Here is a 15,195-nt window from a genome sequence, read left to right as displayed (position 1 = left end):
CTCAGTTTCCAAGTGGCAGCCGGAGTTTCCCATCCCACCCCTGGATGTACTGTTTATCAAAACATGGAGGCTGGTTACAAACACTAGACTGGATGTGGATTAGAGTGGGCGAAGTTCCATAGTGAGTGAGGTCGCAAACTCAAATGTCAAGAAAGGATATCTTCAATATGACAATAGTGAGCTTATGGCCAGCGACTCACCCCTTAGGACACTCCTTGGGAGTGCTCTCCAGCCCAACTTGCAGAATTGTCCCTTATCCCAGAAGAAATCAGAATTCCAGATCTTTTGTTTGTTTGGTCTGTAATCAACTTGATGCCTTTGAACTGGGTGGCAGAAGAATACTGAATACCCGAGGAACTACCAAAAGAACAAGCAAAACTGTCTTGCTTACAAAGTGCAACCACCATGGTCTTTAGAGGCAAGGGCAGTGAAACGTCTCACATACCTTGCACTAGTCAAAGTGGAGGGTCAGAGAAAGAGAAGATCCTCCACAAGATGGATTGACACAGTGATTGCAGCATTAGGCTTGAACGAAGAACTGAGTTGGTGATGGTAGCACAAGATAGGCCAGGGTTTAGATCTGAATGGTACCTGTGAGTGTGGCCAACTTAATGGCACCTAAAACAACAAACAAAAGTGGTTTATGAATCAAACAAATCTTGTTTAACACATGGAGTCTAGAATTTCACAGAACAACATTATGGAGTCTGCTTTAAAAGGTTTCATTGAAAATCAGGGATTTAGCAGGAATCAGTGAATAAAACACAAGTGGGATTACATATTTGAGGAAGAGTAAGTGCCCTTCAGTTCATGACAGCACAGTCACGGGACAGTGGCAGGACAAATCCTTCTGTAAGTTGCTATAAAAAGTGCTTTCTCAATTCTGCCTCCTTTTGAAGTCCATTATAAAGATTTATGATAATTCTGTGCATCAAGACACTTTGGCAATAAACTATTGCATTGACCATCTTTTGACCCTAGAGGAAAGACTTTCTGGCAGACCTCAGAGGAAAAGAGCATCCCTTTTCAGGTATATAGGTAGGTTAGCATCAACATTAGAGGAACTGCTATTGGAAAAGCCAATTTTAAAATTCAATGTAGATTCTAGATTTGTGTCAAAACATTAAGATAGGATCAAGAAGGTTCTGTTTTTGAACTGTTCTGTTCACACATGCCAAGTGCCTCTGATTTTAAACTCTTTTTTTTTGTTAATTTTTGTTTTGCGTGTACCGTCAAATCAGATCTGACTGGTACAGGAGGAGATTGTCCCTCCTTCCCAGGCAGAGCATCTGGTGGATTCGAACCATGAGCCTCTGGGATTCTAGTTGCAGCTCCTTGCCACTAGGCCACCAGAGCTCCCCTTGATTTTAAACTCTTACACAGCAGTAATGCTACCATCATAGAACTGATGTGTCTTATAGAACATTCTGCAATGACAGAAAAATGCTGTCTCTCTGACTAAAAGGTTACTAGCCACAGATGGCTACTAAGCACTTGACATATAGCTAGTGTAACTAAGGCACTGGGAATTGAATTTATTTAGACTTAAGCTTAAATAATCACAGGTGGCTAATGTTTGCCATGTTGACAGTGCAGATCTAGAGCGAGGAGTTGTGGTAGGGGCGGGGTCAGTGACTCAGAAAGCCACAGTAGGTTCTCCTCTAGCAAATGCATATACCTTTCCTTGCACAAATGTTTGATTAGATCTGAAACTCTGCCTGTGAGTTCCAGATTAAGACTTGCTAGAAAAAGAAAACTATGGTAGAAGAGAGGAACCCACTCCTACAGTTCTGGGCAGCTGTATTGTCAGAACTTTCCTTCTATCTTAGGTAGCTGTGCTTCCTTGTGATAAGGATGGCAGGACTCTCTGACCAATAGCATTGATACAAGTATCTTTCTTAAAACCTCTTTCAGTTAATTAACAAATAATTATTTTGTACTCATAATAGCTAAACTGGACCAAGTACTAAGGGTTGTTGTTAAGTGCAACTCATAGCAACCCTGTGAACAACAACTCTGAACCCTGTCCTATCCTGTGTCATCCTCACAATCTCTGACACCCTTGAGCCTATTACCACAGTCACTGTGTCAATCCACCTGGTCGAGGGTCTTCCTCTCTTTGGCCATCTCCCCATATTTCTAAGCATGATGTTCTTCTCCAAGGAATAACTTTTCCTAGCAGCATGTCCAAAGTAGGTGAGACAAAGCTTCACCCTACTTGCCTCCATTGCCAGGAGCACTCTGGCTATACCTTCTCCGAGATAAAACTGTTTGTTATTTTGGCAGTCCAAGACATATTCAGTATTCTTCTCCAACCCTGCAGTTCAAACACATCAATTTTTCTTCTGTCATCCTTATTCATTGTTCAGCTCTCAAGATGCATGTGGTTGAAAATACCATGATCTGAATCAAGTGTACCTTAATCCTCAAACTAACATTGTTACTTTTCAATAATTTGGAGAGATCCCTGAATGCAGACTTTCCTGGTATAATATGTCTCCTGATCTGACTACTGGTACCAAGTATATTACTTGTGGATCCAAGTAAGACAGAATCAGTGACAGTCTCCATCTTTTCTCCATCTCTTATGATATTGCTTATTCAGCCAGTGGAAGGGATTTTTGCTTTCCTGAGGTTGAAATGTAACCCATATTGCATGCTGCACTGTTTAGCCTTTTGTAGCAAGTGCTTCAAGTCCTCACTTACAGCAAACAAGCTGGTGTTATCTGTTTACTGAAAATTATTGATGAGTCTTCCTCCAACCCTGACGCCTCATTCTTCTTCATTGACTCTAGCTTGGATAATTTTTCTCATCATTTAGATTAATAAAGTATGGGGAAAGGATACAGCCCTGACACAGCTTTGCTATTTTAAACCATACAGTGAAGGCTCTGTGAGAACAGGATAAATTCACATATAAGCTGACAAAGAGCTAACTATCAAAATTGAAGTGCCCTAAGGTGAATAACTTGATATAGTTTGTGCTTGTTAGACAAGCAACGTGAATTTTTGCATGACAGCGCCAGTGGGAAAAGGTCTGTACTATAAAAAAGGATTAGCAAGGGAAGGAGCAGATGAATGGTGTCTGGAGAAGGTCTTTGCCAACTTTACAACTTTGTCCATGGTCAAGTCTGGGTTCCTGGGACTGGCCTAGAGTCTTAAAAATGAGAAAGTACATTTTTTTTTTGCCCTTGTTCTAGTTGATTCTTTGTCTGAAAGACTATTCCAGAGCAATCTTGACTCCTGTGGGAAATACCAGTGCGGTCCAATGCAACTGTGAATCCAGAAGAGATTAAGTAACTTCCACTGGGTTCACGCACATTCTCTGCCTTTTACTTTCAGCTTCTTCTCTGTTTTTAGAGTTAATAGGTCCCTAACAACTTTTGTATCATGATGATGATGCAAAATAGCTCAAGTCTTGAACTATGTAATTGTTTTCTTTCCTTTTTACTTCTCCTTTTGTGCATGAATGGAGAGACTGGTTGAGTACACCGTTACCTCCTAGGTTAAGCTTCCCTCGATGAAGCAAAGCAAGAGAAGAGAAAGGAGTGCAATTCAACAGAGCATTGAGCCAAGAGAAAGGAAATGCGACTTTAAAATGGGCATGTTGAACAGTTAGGAAATATCTAGTTGCGATTAATATCAACCACAGCAAAAGTTGACTGTGGTTGAAAGGTGCCATTGATTTGCATACAACTCATAATGACCCTGAAAACGGATCTGAATGGTTTTCTATCCTGTGCAGTCCTCATCATCTCTTACACACTTGAACTCATTTCTGCAATTGTTGTGTCAACCCATCTTGTTGAAGGTATTCCTCTTTTGCTGACCCTCCACCTTTCCGATCATAATGTCCCTTTCCAAGGAATAGCCTCTCCTAGCAGCATGCACAATGTATGTGAGATGAAACTTTGACATCCTTGCTTCCAAGGAGCTGTCTGGCTGCACTTTTCCCATGACATACCTATTTGCTCTTTTGACAATTCATGGGCTATTCAGTGCTTTTCTCCAATAAAACTCACAGACATCAATTTTTCTTCTGTCAACCCTATTCATTGTCCAACCTTCAGATGCATGGTGAATGATTGAAAAGACCATGGACTGAATCAGGCGCACCTTAATCTTCAAACTGACTTTACTGCTCCTCAGCATTTAGAGAGGTCCCTGACAGATGACTTACCCAATTCCATATGTCTTCTGGTGTCTTAACTGCTGTTACCAAGGATAGTATTTGTGGATCCCAGTAAAATAAAAGAGTTGATAATGTCAATCTTTTCTCCATCTATCATGATGTTGCTGTTGATTCAGTGGTGAGGATTCTTGTCTTCTTGGTTTCCAGATGTAATCCATACTGAAGGCTCAGCCTTCTTTCATCTTCTGTAGCTAGTGTTTCAAGCCCTCCTCACTTTCAGCAAGCAAGATTGTGTCATCTGTATAACATAAGTTGTTGATGAGTCTTCCTCCTATCCTGATGCCACATTCTTCTTCAGAAGGTCCAGCTTCTCCAATGATTGGATCCACATACAGATTGAATAGGTATAGAGAAAGGATACCACCCTGATGCATACCTTTCCTGATTTTAAACTATGCCAAAAAATCTGGAGAACAGCCAGCTGGCCCACTAACTGGAAAAGGTCAACATTTGTTCCCATTCCAAAGAAAGGTGACCTAACAGAGTGTGGAAATTATCAAACAATATCATTAATATCACATGCAAGCAAGATTCTGCTGAAAATGATCCAAAAACATTTGAAACAATATGTCAACAGAGAACTGCCAGATGTACAGGCTGGTTTTAGAAGAGGCCGTGGTACTAGGGATATTATAGCTAATGTTAGATGGATCTTGGCAGAAAGCAAAGAATACCAGAAGAATGTCTACCTGTGCTTCATTGACTATGCAAAGCCTTTGACTGTGTGGATCACAACAAGCTGTGGGTGACTCTGAGAAGAATGGGAATCCCAGAACATATGATTGTGCTAATGCAAAACCTATACTTGGACCAAGAGGCGGTCATCAGAACAGAGCAAGGAGACACTACATGGTTCAAAATCAAGAAGTGGGTTCGTCAGGGATGTATTCTGGCTCCATACCTTATCAATCTGTATGCAGAACAGATCATCTGAGATGCTGGGCTGTATGAGGAGGAATGTAGCATTAGGATTGGTGGACGATCTGTCAACAATCTGCGTTATGCAGATGACACAACCCTGCTTGCTGAAACTGAGGAGGACCTGGAGCGCTTGCTGCAGAAGATCAAGGACTGTAGCCTCCTATATGGACTGAAGCTCAATATCAAGAAAACAGAAATTCTCACCACTGGGCCAATTGGCAACATCAGCATGGATGGTGAAGAGATTGAGATAGTTAACAGTTTTAGTTTACTTGGCTCCACAATCAACACTCTTGGTAACAGCAGCCAGGAAATCAAGAGATGAATTGCATTAGGAAAGTCGGCTGTGAGGGACCTCTCAAGAGTACTGAAGAGCAACGACGTCAGACTGGAGACTAAGGTGCGCCTGATCCGGGCTATAGTCTTCACAATTATGTGCTATACATCAGAGAGTTGGACAGTGAATAGGGTTGATAGAAAGAGAATTGATTCCTTTGAGCTTTGGTCCTGGAGAAGAGTGTTGAATATACCATGTACTGCTAGGAGAACAAACAGGTCTGTCCTGGAGAAGGTGAAGTCAGAATGCTCCTGGGAGTCAAGGATTCTGAAGCTTCGTCTGACATACTTTGGGCATGTTGCAAGGAGGAACTGGTTGTTGGAGAGGGACATCATGTTTGGCAGAGTGGAGGGGCGGTGAAGGAGAGGAAGACCTTCAATGAGATGGATTGATTCTGTGACTGGAGCAATGGAAATAAGTGCATTTGAGATGGCTAGGTTGGCACAGGATAGAACAGCATTTAGAGCTCTTGTACATAGGGTCGCTATGAGTCGCAAATGACTCAATAGCACATAACAACCACAACAATAACAATACTCCCTTGCTCTGTTCGTGCAACAGTTTCTTCATCTAGGTATAGGTTTCTAGTTGTAAAAATACTACTAGATGTTATTGAAATAATATTAAAACTTTATTGTCTCCTGTATCAAGACATCTCAAGTTAGATTAATATCATGTTGGTTAATTCAGTGGCTTGGTGACATCATTAAGGAACCTGTTTTATTCTTTTTCTTCCCAGCCTCAGGCAAGAGAAAAAGGAGTCAATCTTCCCTTTGTAAGATGTTTTTTCTTTCACATATCATTGGCTAAGATAAAGTCACATATTTATGCCTCATCCAGTTGCTGGCAAAGGAACTGGGGTAACCACAGTTGGTTCAGAATAATCAATACTCAGTCCCTGGGGCTTCTGAACATAATTAGATTTCCTTTGGCAAGGAGAAACAAGTAGGATGTCTATCTGCTATGGGGAATTATAATGAACCACTTCCATGTTAAAATGCACTTTACACATCTTTACCTCTTCATCGTTTATATTTATCCTCATTCTTCAAGGCACAATTCAAGTGCTTTATCCCTCCAATCAGACTTTATTGCAGTTCTCCTCAATGTACACAGAGCCTTCACATTGCACATACAATACTTTTCATTGTAGTCATTGTAAGGCCAAATCTACTTTGTTGTTGTTGTTAGGTGCCATTGAGTCTACTCTGACTTATAGTGACCCTGTGAACAACAGATTTGAACCTTGCCCTGTTCTGCACTCTCTTTACAATCTCTATCATGTTCAAGCCCATTGTAGTCACGGTGTCAATTCATCTCATCGAGGGTCTTACTCTCTTTTACTGACCCTCTTCCTTTGTCAGCATGATGCCTTAGTCTCTCTGAATACTGTATTCCTTGAGGGAAAGGACCACATTTGCTTTATGTTAATACTGTAAATCCAGGGACCAACACATTTATTCTGTTGTTCATAATAGTTTTCTGTCTTAAAAGAAGTAGTCAATAAGTACCTTAGAAGCCAAGATGATAAGCTTTCATTTCCTGTACTTTAGATGTGTTATTAGCAGGGTGCTCTGATGGCCTAGTGAGAGAATAATTGCACTGCCAACCCCAAGTCAAGCAGTTCAAATCCACCAGCTGCTCCACAGGAGAAAAATGAGCAGTCTTCTCCTGTGCAACTTACAGCTTCTGAAAACCTTTTGGAGGTTCAGGTATGAATCTGTTTCAACAATAGCAATAATAGGAGGTCAATAAAAAAGAGGAAAATTCTTAACAAGATGGATTGACACACTAGCTGCATCAAAAGCCTTAGTCGTAAAGATGATTGTGAGAGTGACACAGGATTGGGTATTGTTTCATTCTGTTATTCTGTTGTGCACAGGATTGCTGTGAGTAGGAACCAACTTGTTGTTGCCTAGCAATATAGTAGTTGCCCCCCATATGACAGAAATGTTGTGAATCCAAGACTATTTATTTGGCTGACCACTGATACCCAAACCCAGGCACAGGGCTTGACTCCTGGCAGATGTTTGAGAAACAATTTGAGTGAATAATAAAATAATAATAGTTACCAACTTCTGGTTTTTGTTTAAATAAAGTAGCCGGGGCCAGGTTTACTCTTTCATTTGAAAGAAACAAAGGAGGGGGAAGACACAGTAGATGAAACAAGAGTATCCAAGACACTGAAAACTAGTAATTAAGGAAAGCGATCCTTGAGAGAGATCTGTAAGATGAGTTCTACAATTGCCTACATTTAGTGCCTTGTGAGAAATTGAGGCTATGATGCCAGGAGAAGAACCAAGACAGAGCTTGGCAGAATTCCTAAATTGAGAAGATGGAGTTGCATGTCCAAAAACATCAAGTTAGCCAGATTGTAGAAACAGAGGACCAGAAGGGAGAGAGTGGGAGGAGGCCAGAACTCCAGGTATCTGCAGAGATCCCCGTGAGCATTAAGCAGAGTGATGATCAATATCTGCATGTGAGACCAAGGGAAGAGCCATCTGAAGAGATTAGAAGAAACAGTGAGTGTCAGGAACCATGCCTATTCCCATTAGTCAGACAGAAAAACCTTATAATTTGCGGGGCCTCCATAGCTTATGAGTAAGGTATTGTCTCAGAGATGGAGGGATACTAGCAATTCTGGAATTGCTCAATAAAACATGAAAGTAAAATAAGAAGAGATGATTGTTTCTGAGCAAATCAACTGGAAATCGCACAAGACTCAATGCTAAGGTTATTAAAGGCTACTTGTTAACTCTGATTTACAATAATTTTTTTTTTTGTGCCAGATCAAAGCTCTTCCTGATCCTACACAACTTCTGCAGTGTTTAAAACTCATTGTTGTAGTCATTATGTCAATCCATGTTGTTGATGATCTTCCTCTACTCTGACCCTTCACTTTTGCAAGAATGGTGTCTCCTTCCAAGAACTGGCCTTTCCTGATAATATACTTAAAAATTTGAGATGAAGTCTCATCATCGTTGTCTCTAAGGATCACTCTGCCACACTTTTTCTGAAACAGCTTTTTTGTTCTGTTGGTAGTCCATGCATATTCAATCCTTTTGGCCAACACCAAAATGCAACCAATTCTTCTTTGGTCTCTACCACCTAACAGGGCAACATTTACATTTTCTAAGAACCAATTAAAAATGTAAAAAATAAAGAAAAACTTGACCCATCCTGTTGTTGCTCCTGTGTACTGTAGAGTTGGAACCAACCCATAGCTAACTCTTCAGAAGGTTTTCAGAGGCAGTTAACTTCACAGGAGTTGATAGCCCATCGTTTTCCCTGAAGAATAATCAAAACTGACTCAGAACTCATACAGCTATTAGAACTGGAAGAAAAGAGCATAGTTGTTGGAGTTGCATTTGAATGATTATTGTTGAGACTTGAGACAAAGACCAATGTATGCTGTTGTTGTTTTAATATGCTGTTGAGTTGACTGCCACCTATAGTGACATAGGCATTTGACTGTGTGGATCATGATAAGTTATGCCTAACATTGAGAAGAATGGGACTCCCAGACTAGACCACTTAATTGTGCTAATGTGAAACCTATACCTAGACCAGGAGGCTGCTGTGTGAACAGAGCAACGGAACACTATATGATATAAAATTAAGAAAGGCGTATATCAGGGCTGTATTCTTTCTTCATACCTATTAAATCTGTATGCTGGGCAAATTATTCGAGAAGCTGGACTCTGAAGAAGAATGTAACATCAAGATTGGAGGGAGATTCATCAATAATCTGCGTATACTGATTGCACAACCTTACTTGCTGAAAGTAGGAGGACTTGAAGCACTTGTTGCAGAAGGACAAAGAATCCAGCCTTCAATATGTATTGCATTTCAACATAAAGAAAACAAAGATTCTTACAACTGGACTGATAGGAAACACCATGATAGATAAAGATTGAAATTGTCAACAACTTCATCTTACTTGGATCCACAATTAGCACCACTGGTACTAACAGTCGGGAAAACAGGAGACACATTGCACCAGTAAAGTCTTCAGTTAAGGACCTCTCAAAATGATTGAGGAGTAGTGATGTCAGTTTGATGACTAAGGTGAATTTGATTCAGGCCATGGTCTTTCTGATCACTTGCTATGCATCTGAGAGCTGGAAAATTAATAGGGAGGGCAGAAGAAAAATTGGTGTCTTTGAGCTGTAGTGTTGGAGAAGAAAATGGAACATCCCATGGACTGACAAAAGAACAAATATGTCTTGGAGAGGGTACAGCCAGAGTGCTCTTTGGAGGCAAAGATGATAAAGCTTCTCCTCACAGACTTTGGGCATGTTGCTAGGAGGGGATATAATACTCAGAAAGGCAGAGGGTTGGTGAAGTGAAGGAAGACTGTAGGAAGCCAAATATCAAACTAAATATTAATTTAAATGATAAGCTAAATGCTATATCAGGATATGAAGGAGGCACAAATACAATCCAGAATTCCTCCTGAGACAGGTCACAGGGGTCAAGCACCAAGGCAGACCTAAAGGCATTTTCACAATTCTTGGATAGTATTTGCCAACCCCTCCCTCCTGAATCAAGCATAAGGTTTTCAATAGAAACAGTCTAGCTTCATTTGCATAGAATTCTGTTTGTGATTTGCTCCCTGGTGATTCTCAATAAACTTACAGGGAAGCTAGGTTCTGAGCTTCAGACTTTGAGCTATTGGCCCCCTGCCTTTATGCTTTCCATTCTTTCTCTCCATTCTTGGTGTCCCCATCTCACTCTCTTTTTCCTTAGTCAACAACAGAAGACCCTTGACCAGGTGGACTGACATGGTGAAGCAATGGGCTCTAGTGTGTCAGAAAGTGTGAGGATGACACAGGATAGAAAAAGTTCAGATCTGTTGTTCATGGGTCATTCTTGACTGGATGGCACCTAAAAACAACTAACAACATAGTGACCCCATGAGCCACAGATCTGAACCCTGCCCTATGCTGTGCCATCTTCACCATCTCTGATGCACATTATTACACCTACAGTGTTAATCTATCTTGTTGAGGATCTTCCTCTCTTATGTTGAACCTCCATATGTCCAAGCATGATGCCCTTCTCCAAAGACTGGACCCTCCTAACAATATGCCCAATGTACTTGAGAATGAAGTTTCATCGTCCTTGCCTCCAAGGAGCATGTTGGTTTTACTTTCTTCAAGACAGACCTGTTTGTGGAATATTCAGTACTCTTCTATAACACCACAACTCAAAAGCATCGATTTTCTTCCGTCATTCTTAATCATTGTCCAACTTTCAAAGGTATAGCAAGCAACTGAGATGACCATCACTTGGATCAAGTGCACCTTAGTCTTTAAATGGACATTGTTGCTGTTTAACACTTTGGAGAGGCCTTTGGCTGCAGATATTCCCAATGCAACATGTTTTTGATTTCTTGATGGCTGGTTACCAAGGGTGTTGATTGTTAACAACTGCAATCTTTTCTCCATCTCTCACGATGTTGCATAATGACATAGAACTTATCTCTATTGTATAGAGATAAAATCTATTATATATAGACAAAAACTATTGTTTCTGAGATTAAAACATTACATTGTATAAGATCAACAAATTAAACATTCTGGCTTCCCCTTCTCCAAGACATAAATACCTGCTTGTTGTCTTGGCAGTCTGTGGGATATTCCGTATGCTTCTCCAAAACTGCTGTTCAAAGGCATGAATTCTTCTTCTGTCAGCCTTATTCATTGCCTAGCTCTGAGCTAAATAGCAAGTGATTGAAAAGACCTTGGCCTGAATCAGGCGTACTATAGTCCTCAAACTAACATCACTGTTCCTCAATAATTTGGAAAAGTCTCCAGTTGCAGGCTCTTCCAATGCAATACATCTTCTAATCACCTGATTGCTGATACCAAGTGTACTGATTATGGATCCAAGTAAGAGTAAGTCATTGACAGTTACTTTCCTTTCTCTATCTATCATGATGTTGTCTATTGGTTCAGTGGTGAGAATTTTTATTTTCTTGACATTGAGATGCAATCCATATTGAAGGCTATTATATGTGTATTTAGATATGTATGGCTATAAATATGTTGTTGTTGCATACTGTGGAGTCAGAACTCATTCACAGTTAACCCTCAAGTGGATTATCAGAGACTGCAAATTGTATGGAAGTGCATCACTCCTGTTTCTCCTGAAAGGTATGCAGGTATGCAGTTAAAATCAACCAGCTACTTGGTGGGAGACAGATGGACAATCTCCTCCCATACTATTTACTGCCTCTGAAAACCCACTGGAGAGCCAGCTTTGGGTCAGTTCCAACTCAACAGTACGAAGAACAAAGTGTGTGTGTGTGTGTGTGTGTGTGTGTGTGTGTAAACTAATTAAATTGTGCAGTACTAAGGATGAACGATTGGTTGATTCTATCACAATAAAATTGTTTAAAAAAACAAAAGCAGAAAGAAAACCCCAGCAGCTCAGCATAAGAGCTAATCCAGTAAGGAGAACAGTGCCCGGTCAGTGAATTACTACACAATTCGAGGGTGTCATCCTACATTTCACCTGCTCCTGCTCTAATTGCTAATTCAGTTGTATTTACTGAGAAATTTCTGCCTTCTCCTCCCTTGCCAGCCGTGTTCATTACTTCTTACCAAGATTATTACTCACTACTTCTTTAATTATCTCTCTGCCAGAGATATCTCTGTATGAAATAAAGCTCAGATGACGTGTCAATAATTTCCATGCTAAAGTAAAGCTTTGTCTCATTCAAAGTCATGTACAGGACTTTCAAGGTGAAGCCATGTCGACCTACTGCTCACAGTGTCCCTGACACATAACCTTCATTTTCTTACTAACCTTGTTTCTTTGCAATCGCTAGGCTACAATTGCAAACTCTTGGCAGAACACTGAACACTTCAGTGAAAGGCCATTTGAAGAAAGATGTTGAATCCTGATTGTTATCAGAAAACCTCTGTTGACATCATCTGGGAAGACCAAGAACATACCAGCATAAGAACCTGTAGAATGACTGAGATTGGCATGAAAGAAAATAATAGAACAGTATTGTTTTGTTGTTTTTTTTAAAGAAATGGTACATTTCCAAATATATTACTAGAAAATATGAAACCAATGTAAAAACTATGGGCATGCATGACTCTTACCCCAAAATTTCATGCAAAGACTTAGATTCTGAATATTGAGTGCTATGAATATTTATTTAAGTAATTTTACCTAAGTTTTCCTTTACATGAAAGACAAGAATGCCATTTTAAATGTCTAAAAGAACTCTACCAAAAAGTAGAAAATCAAAGCTAAAAAAACCTCAAAAAAACAACAACCTTTGTGTAACTAAACTGAAGCCAGCAGCCTGCCTTGCAATTTCAATTCTATGGATATTAAGTGAATACTGACTAGGCAGAAAATCCAGTGTTGAGCATTCTGGGGAAACTGTCCCTAAACGAAATTATTCATTATGTAGATTAAGCTACAGAAGAAGTTGGAATAAAAGAAATGTGCTAATAGTAATCAACAATGTCGTTAGGGTTTAGAACATTCTCTTCATCTATGTAATCTCTTTTAAGCTTAACATGAGTCATTTGGGATATTATAATCTTTTGGTTTTGTGCAGATGAAGAACCCATAATTCAGAGAGTTTATGTGACTCATGTTATCCAGGTCTTCCTTTCTTTTTTCTGAGTACAATGAATTTTGTTGATGGCTCTTAGATAACAATAACAACAACAAAAACAATAAGAGATCTCTATTGGCCTAGTGGATAGAAAGTTATGCTGGTCAGGCCTGGTTTTAATTGTTTTTGGTCAAACATTCTTCTAAGTGGGATAACATTAGTCTGTCCATTTGCTGTACAGAGGTAACTGTAACTCGTGATGGCTGTAATGCTGAACACTGTGACACTGATGTGTCAAATGCAAGAATGGTTACCCATGGTGGACAGTGTTTGGTGGAGCTCGCCAATTAAAGCAGGCTTTGAAGGAGGAGTGCCATCCACTTCTGAAATAGTCTGGAAACTCTATGAACTTGAAACTGCAAAAGTTATACAAGTGTTCAGGTCTTTTGTTCATAGGATCGCTATGAGTCTTCTACAACTTGAAGGCACTTAATGACAGATCAACAACAGTGTACTTTATTGATGGTACCTGACAAGATAGACTCTCTCAGCCCTTCCCATTTCTCAGGGTGACTGGATAGAAACTGTGTCAAGGATATGAGATTCTTAGTGTGTGTGGAGGGGATCGAGCTGGGGCAAGGACTTCCCAGCAGCTGTGGGTCTTTCTCTCTCTTTTCTAGTGCTATTTCTGGGGCTGGTGGTCCATGGGGCTTTTATTCTTTGGGGGCCATGTGAACCATCAGTTCGACCACCCAGTTGATGTAGCCAAATTCATTGTCAAACCAGGAAATGAATTTGACAAAGTAGTCATTCAGAACAATGCTAGTCCCAGCAACAAAGGGGAAAGAGTGAGATTAACTGTTAAAGTCACAGAGGACAACCTGGTTTTCAGTGTATCCCAGGATGCCCTTGAGGGGTCCTTCTGATGGCTGTTTTACTGCTTTTTTGATGTCATCATATTTGGCAGCTTACTTCAGATAGCAGGTCAGATCCACTACTGACACACATGGAAAACCAGGAAGTTTCCCATTCAGCGCAGAGATGGCCTTGCCCATGGCCTTGATAGTGTCAGGAGATGCAGGGATGATGTTCTGGCAGCTCCATGGCCATAATATCACAGATTTCTAGAAGGGCCATCCACAGTTTTCTGGGTGGCAGTGATGGCATGGGCTATGGTGGTCATGAGTCCTTCTACAATGGATGTCCTGGATGACCTTGGCCAGGGGGTCCAAGCAGTTGGTGGTACAGGTGGCATTGCTGACAATCCTGAGAGAGATGCCATACTTTTTATGGTTCATGCCCATCACAAACATGGGGGCCTTGGCAGAAGGAGCGAGATGATTATCTGTTTGGCACCACCCTTCAAGTGAACCCCAGCCTTCTCTAAGGTTGTAAAGACACTTTGTGGACTCCACAACATACACTCCACTTAATGTTGGTGGGATCTCACTCCTGGATGATAGTGGTGGCTTTCTCATTGATGGCCAGCTTCGCATTCTCAGCCTTGATAGTGCCATTGAACTTGCCATGGGTGGAATCACATTAGAATATATAGACCATGTAGTTGAGGTCAATGAAGGGGTCATTGATGGCAACAACATCTGCTTTTCCAGAGTTGAAAACAGCTCAGACATCTTAAGTGGCCAAATCCATTTACTCTTTTACCATCATGTCTCAGGGATGCGGGTGAGGCTGCACAAGAAGAGAGGGCAATCTGTCGATTCCTGAGGAGCAGATAGCCAAGATCCCAGGTCTTATGTTTCTCTTTCAGTCCCACACTTGGGCAGGTAGAAAGGCGCAAGGAAGTGGTGTTTGTTGTTTTCTGTTTGTTTTTAAAATTTTTATTATCGTAAAAAACATGTATGGGGCTCCAAGAGGTAAGGGGTGGGAGCAGAAAGGTGAGAACAGGTAGGGATGAAATTGTAGGGTTGTGCAATTGGATTGGTAGAAGGTATGGGTAAAGGAAATGAGAAAGATCTGGCTGGGACCAGAAAAGACAGGGAAATTGTGGTCATAGTGTAATGGTGATTTTTTATTTTTTTCACAAAGAGGTTGTCTTTTTCATTTGTGGGTTTCCCATTTGGGAGTAGGGGCACAGACTTTCTGGCTGCTTCATGCTGAACAGGGGTATTGAGATGAAGGGGAAAGGGAACTCACTTT

General features: G+C 40.7%; 1 pseudogene; it reads right to left on the bottom strand.

Annotated features, from left to right (window-relative positions):
- Nucleotides 1-13,748: 13,748 nt before the first annotated feature.
- On the bottom strand, nucleotides 13,749-14,643 carry LOC102843083 (annotated as a pseudogene).
- Nucleotides 14,644-15,195: the final 552 nt, after the last annotated feature.

This window comes from Elephantulus edwardii, unplaced genomic scaffold, assembly GCF_000299155.1.
Source record: "Elephantulus edwardii isolate Elephantulus edwardi_28Jun2011 unplaced genomic scaffold, EleEdw1.0 scaffold00029, whole genome shotgun sequence".
NCBI classification, from domain to species: Eukaryota; Metazoa; Chordata; class Mammalia; order Macroscelidea; family Macroscelididae; genus Elephantulus; species Elephantulus edwardii.
The sequence above is the reverse complement of the archived record's forward strand: the minus strand, read 5'-3'. Positions and strand labels throughout refer to the sequence as shown.